This window comes from Budorcas taxicolor, chromosome X (assembly GCF_023091745.1).
Source record: "Budorcas taxicolor isolate Tak-1 chromosome X, Takin1.1, whole genome shotgun sequence".
In the NCBI taxonomy this organism is placed as follows: Eukaryota; Metazoa; Chordata; class Mammalia; order Artiodactyla; family Bovidae; genus Budorcas; species Budorcas taxicolor.
This window is the reverse complement of record NC_068935.1, coordinates 116,709,713-116,715,356: the sequence shown is the minus strand read 5'-3', so window position 1 is coordinate 116,715,356 and position 5,644 is coordinate 116,709,713. Positions and strand designations below refer to the sequence as shown.

Here is a 5,644-nt window from a genome sequence, read left to right as displayed (position 1 = left end):
ACTAAATTACTCTTCTAAGAATATCTGCCACATATAACAAATAAAATTATTGTACATGACATGGTTAAATTTGCATTTCAGATAAATAATGATTTTTTTCTAGTAAAAGTATGTGTAATGCAATACTTGGGATCTATTCATACTAAAAAAAATATTCATTTTTTAATCTAAAATGCAATTCACTAGTCAGCGTGTAAGAACCTGCCTGCCAGTGCAAGAGACAAGAGGCACGTTTCGATCCCTGGGTAGAAAGATCCCGGGGTCGGAATATCCCTTGGAGAAGGAAATGGCAAACCCCTCAAGTATGCTTGCCTGGAGAATCCCACGGAGAGAGTCTGACACGACTGAAGCGACTTAGCACACACATGCCATTTCCACCAATTAGCACTCTCAAGGTTTCCCTCAAGCTCTTTGATTTACTGAAATATTTCTTTCATGTCCAAAACTCACTAACTCGGGACCTTAGCAATCTTTCCTTGCAGTTGTGTATTTCTTCATTTCATACTGTACGTGAAGAAACTGGCTCAGAGGGTAAAGCGTCTGCCTGCAGTGTGGGAGACTCGGGTTCAATCTCTGGGTTGGGAAGATCCCCTGGAGAAGGAAATGGCACCCCACTCTAGGACTCTTGCTGGAAAATTCCATGGACTGAGGAGCCTGGTGGGCTACAGACCATGGCGCCGCAAAGAATCGGACACGACTGAGGGACTTCACTTTCACTTTCCATACTGTACATTATCTTTAAGAAGAGCACTGAGAGTCTTACCATAGCCGTTTTGCCTGAGGAATACCTTTGCTGATGACTTTCTAATAAAAATGTTCTTCAAAACACCATCTGCATCAAACTTCAGTACAACGGTATGCGCAGCAACGAACAATACAAGATGTCTTCCGGGGGCGTGGCTTAGGTTCTGGAAAAATCTAAGCAGTCTCGAAATGCCGCAAGACGCTAAATGAGATGAAGTCTTTTGAACCTTTCCGGCTCCCGTACTGGTAATGCCTTAGGCAGCGCTTGCCCCACCCCTTTGCATTTAGCTGTTTCCATTTTGGTGCTGCTAGTTGTAGCTTTTTCACTGCCGGCCCACTGTCTTCTGCAGGGTTCAAAGACTTTTTTTTTTTTTTTCCAGACAGACTAGAGAGCACGCATCCTTAAGAGATGTCTGACTACAAGAGCATCAAAGACAGCGAATCGGAGATAAACTCCGAGGAGCATTCCGGAGCGGAGGCAGGTGGCGCCAATGCAGAAGTGACCAGAAATGGTGGCGGTGCTGGCCATGGTGGCAGCCCTGGCCAGCCCGGCAGAGCAAATCAAGGTGCCGACACAGCAAGTACCAATAAAAACACTGATTTGGAAAGCACAGGAGATGCTGTACATTTCTTAACGGGTGATAGAAACCAGTTCCAGTACCAGTTAGGAGAGCCAGGAGAGGAGGGAGAAGTGGAGAAAGCATTGGCACAAGAAAAGTGGCCTCAGGTACAGTGCCATGAGGCTAACTAAGCCCAAGCCCAGTATTTATATGCCGAAGATCGGGCCCTGGAGGAATGGGTAGCTTCCGAGATATCCGCCCTCCCCAACCCACGCTGGAAAGTCCTGAATGCTCTTTGAGAGCGGCAGCTGGGTTCAAGTGCCCGCTTTGTGTATGAGGCCTGTGGGGCAAGAGTGTTTGTGCAGCGTCTCCACCTGCAGTATTGGCTTGCAGGCCACAATGTTTGTGTCAACACTGTGCCCTTTAACCAGCGTGGCACTGGCTGGCCACTAGCAGTGATGACCTGAAAGTGATATTGTGGGACTGGGTGCATTGGCAGCCAGTACTGGAGTTTGAGAGTGGTCACAGAAGTAATGGTTTTCAGGCCAAGTTCCTTCCCCACTGTGGTGATACCACCCTGGCCACGTGTGGCTGCGATGGGCAGAGCTGCACAGTCAAGCTGTCTGCTCTCCCACACCGCGAGAAAACTAAATGTGTGGCCCAGCACAGAGGAGCCTCCCACAAGTTGGGTCTGGATCCTGACTCCCCTTTTAAGTTCCTCACTTCAGGTGAAGATGCAATTGTCTTTGCCATTGATCTCAGACAAGGCCGGCCGGCTTCAAACGTGGTGGTCACCAGAAAAAAGGAGAAGAGAGTGGGGCTATATTCAATCTATGTGAATCCTGCCAATAATTACCATTTTGCAGTGGGGGGACGAGATCAATTTGTAAGAATTTATGACCAGAGGTAGATTAATGAGAGTGATAATAATGGAGTACTCAAGAAATTCTGTGGTCATCACCTGCTCAACTGTGATGCTAAAGCTCACATCACCTGCCTTGTGTACAGTTACAATGAGCTCCTGGCCAGTTACAATGATAAGGATATTTACGTCTTCAATTCCTCTCATAGTGATGGAGCCCAATATGTGAAAAGACACAAGGGGCACAGAAATAATGCCACAGTCAAAGGTGTCAATTTCTATGGTCCCAGAAGTGAGTTTGTCATGAGTGGCAGTGATTGTGGGCACATCTTCTGGGAGAAGTCATCCTGCCAGATTGTTCAGTACATGGAAGGGGATAAAGGAGGGGCTATTAACTGTCTTCAACCCCATCCTTACCTACCTGCAATGGCGACCAGCAGCCTAGACCACGATGCTAAGATCTGGGTACCCACAGCTAAAGTTATCACTTGCCTTGCTGGCTTAAACAATGTGGTTAAGAGGAACAAGCGGGGACAAAATAAAGACAGACAGCACCATACTAATCTGTTTGAAAGCCACATGCTTTGGTTCCTCACGCATCACCTGACACAGAGAGGACATTGCCCACACTGGGGAGCCACTGGAATCGAGGTGGTGGAAACCAACTCAGATGAGTCTTCCAGTTCCTCAGATGTGTCAGAGGAGGAAGAGAATCAAGAATGTGTGCAGTGCCTGCCATCCTGAAAGCCTTGCACTCCAGCTCCAGCTGGGCTTCACCTCAGAAGGCTGGACTTTAAGATTTAGTTGACTAGATTAGCTTGTTGTCTTTGTTCTGCTTTCCACAGTAGAAATTGCCTCTTCCATCTCCCTCCTGTGCCTCCCCCCTTTCCTTCTTCACATTCTTCCTCCTTCACTTGGTTTCTTTACTCCTCCTTCTTTACCCCTTATATCTATAGGAATAAATAAGGAGTTTAGCTATGCCTCTTTTCCTTTGTTCTCTTATGATTGACTTCTAAATTTCATAATTCTAGTGAAAAAATTAATAGCCTTATTGAATCTACCTTCTCATTTCTGATACTCTGAAAATGGCCATTTTTTCAATTTTAGAAGTTTAAAGATTAGTTTCTTCAGATGAGCTGAAAATTTCAGAAATATGTTTATTCTTTAAAATAAAACAAACCATGGTCTTGTTCCTTGAATATGTACACTTGATCATACACACATGCTTACACACACACATACACAGACTCTCATTCTCTATCACAGAAAAGGAAAAGGGGAGAGGTGGGTAGATAAATTCCTAACAAGATAATTCATCATTCTAGAAAAAATAACTTGCTTTGTCCACATTTTCTGAACTCATATGTTAATAGTGATTAATTTGAGCACATAGAGGGTGGAAAGAATTAAACTTAATCACATAGCATTGTATACGCTGCACTTTATTTTCATGGCTTGAGAATTCCCACAGGATTACCTTCTAGAAAGTCTTCTTGGGACTACCATCTCCTATACCAGCCAGGAATATAAGAATTTCTAATGTGAAAATATATATCTAACTTTAATAATAATTTAATGTTACACTAATGAGTTTTTTATACTTTTATTGATAACTTTGATAATATTGGAATAAATATCCCATTAGACACACATGCATTGCTTCACACCTTCTTCAACTGTTTATAAAAGGTTAAGTTGCAATTTAAAATATCTTGTTTTAAACCTTATTTAATGTCAGTTTGGGGTACTGGATTTCCAGTTACTGTTCAATAGTAATATTTAGTTTTGTTTTACGCCTGTTTTTTTGTGTAAGTGAATGCAGAGGCTTGCCTTTCCCCCAACACCCCGGTGAAGTATAACACACCCTTCTTTGCAAATATTTGCTGGGGATGAAGGGTATAATAAGACATTCTGTGGCCTGACCATGATTTTACTTTGATAATGCTCCTTAAAATGGATATTGTTGATGGCCCCTTGGGAGCAAGTTGAGAAATCTACATAATGAGATTAGACTTTGGAATGGAAAATAGCTTGACCCAAGTTCCTACTCACTGAAATTCAAAGTTAGGAACAACTGCCTGGGGATCTGTGAGCAAGTGGCAGTCCCTACCAAGGTCTGCTGTCAGGAAAGGACCTTAAAAGTCCCCAAAGAACCCAGTGACTTTGAACCAAGCACTGTGGTTTCAAACAAGACACAAAACAGTTATTAACTAGAATCCCAAGTTTGGGGCAGCCCTGCACAGTTGGGTGGGATGTATACTAACAACAAAATCAACACAGCATTGGAAAGAACACGTGGAACTTCTGGTGACACTCAAGTGGTGGTAAGAACAACAGCAAGAGCAGATTAATTAATTCTTTTTTCACCTGCTGTTTAGAAGCAGGTTTACCTCTGTGCAGGATTTGTACTATGAGCTACAACTTTGTTCAGAGTCCTCTGCATGGTTCTGAGATTGCTTGTGCTGTAAGAGGCATTTGGAGTAAGATTTGGAAGCCAAAGGTAAAGTATTTGTTTTATGCTCAGAAAGTAGGCTCAAGGGCATATGATCTGCTGGCTTGCCTTAGTGTCAGGCAGCAAGCGCAGGCCACAGCTGCACCAGTGTCCCCTCCTATCTTTCAGCTTCACCAGCTCCATAAAAGAGAGTGCCCACTTCTGCAGGGCACTCACGTCATCAGAGTTGGAGGTCTAGGGGCAGTGAAAGATCAACACAAGTTCCAGTCTGTCCCTGTGGGGTCCAGCTATTCCTCATGGCTTCCAGTCCATCCTTGCTTTCCCACTTCACATCCATCTCTCCTTCCTAGATGCTGCTGGCTTTGGGCTCGAGCACCTGAAGCAAAGACAAAAAAAAAAAAAGTCTTATGAAGAATCTTTAAACAGCTCCTACAATAACACACTTATCAGGTCCCTATATAAGTCACCTGTTAATATTCATATCACCCAGTGTTTCTGTTTTTTGGTTTGAACTCTGACTGATGCAACCGCCTCCAACTACTTTGAACTGTGTTAAGTCCCCAGATGACATGGGCAATTTGCCATCTGGAGGAGTAAAAGGCCTCTAAAGAGAAAGGTTGGACTTGATTAAGATAGGGAGTCAAATAATTAATTTGAAAAATAAAGTTATAATGATAGGTGAAAATCCAGCTGTTAGTGTAGTTCCACTGGGGCTTCCCAGGTGGCGCTAGTGGTAAAGAACCCGCCTGCCAATGCAGGCGACATAAGAGAGGCGTTCAATCCCTGGGTCAGGAAGATCCCCTAGAGAAGGACGTGGCAACCCACTCCAGTATTCTTGCCTGGAGAATCCCATGGACAGAGGAGCCTGGCAGGGTGCAATCCATGGGGTCCCAAAGAGTCAGACACGACTGAAGCAACTTAACATACACACACGCAGTGTAGTTCCCAGAAAATGGAAGTAATTGTTACAATTTTAATTTATGCAAATATTGGTCCTATTAGCATATAGAAGAGAGCAATACAATA

At 43.8% G+C, this 5,644-nt stretch overlaps 1 pseudogene; it reads left to right on the top strand.

The window, feature by feature from the left end:
• The first annotated feature begins 1,153 nt into the window (after nucleotides 1–1,153).
• Nucleotides 1,154–2,910, top strand: LOC128069632 (DDB1- and CUL4-associated factor 8-like; annotated as a pseudogene).
• The last annotated feature ends 2,734 nt before the right edge of the window (nucleotides 2,911–5,644 follow it).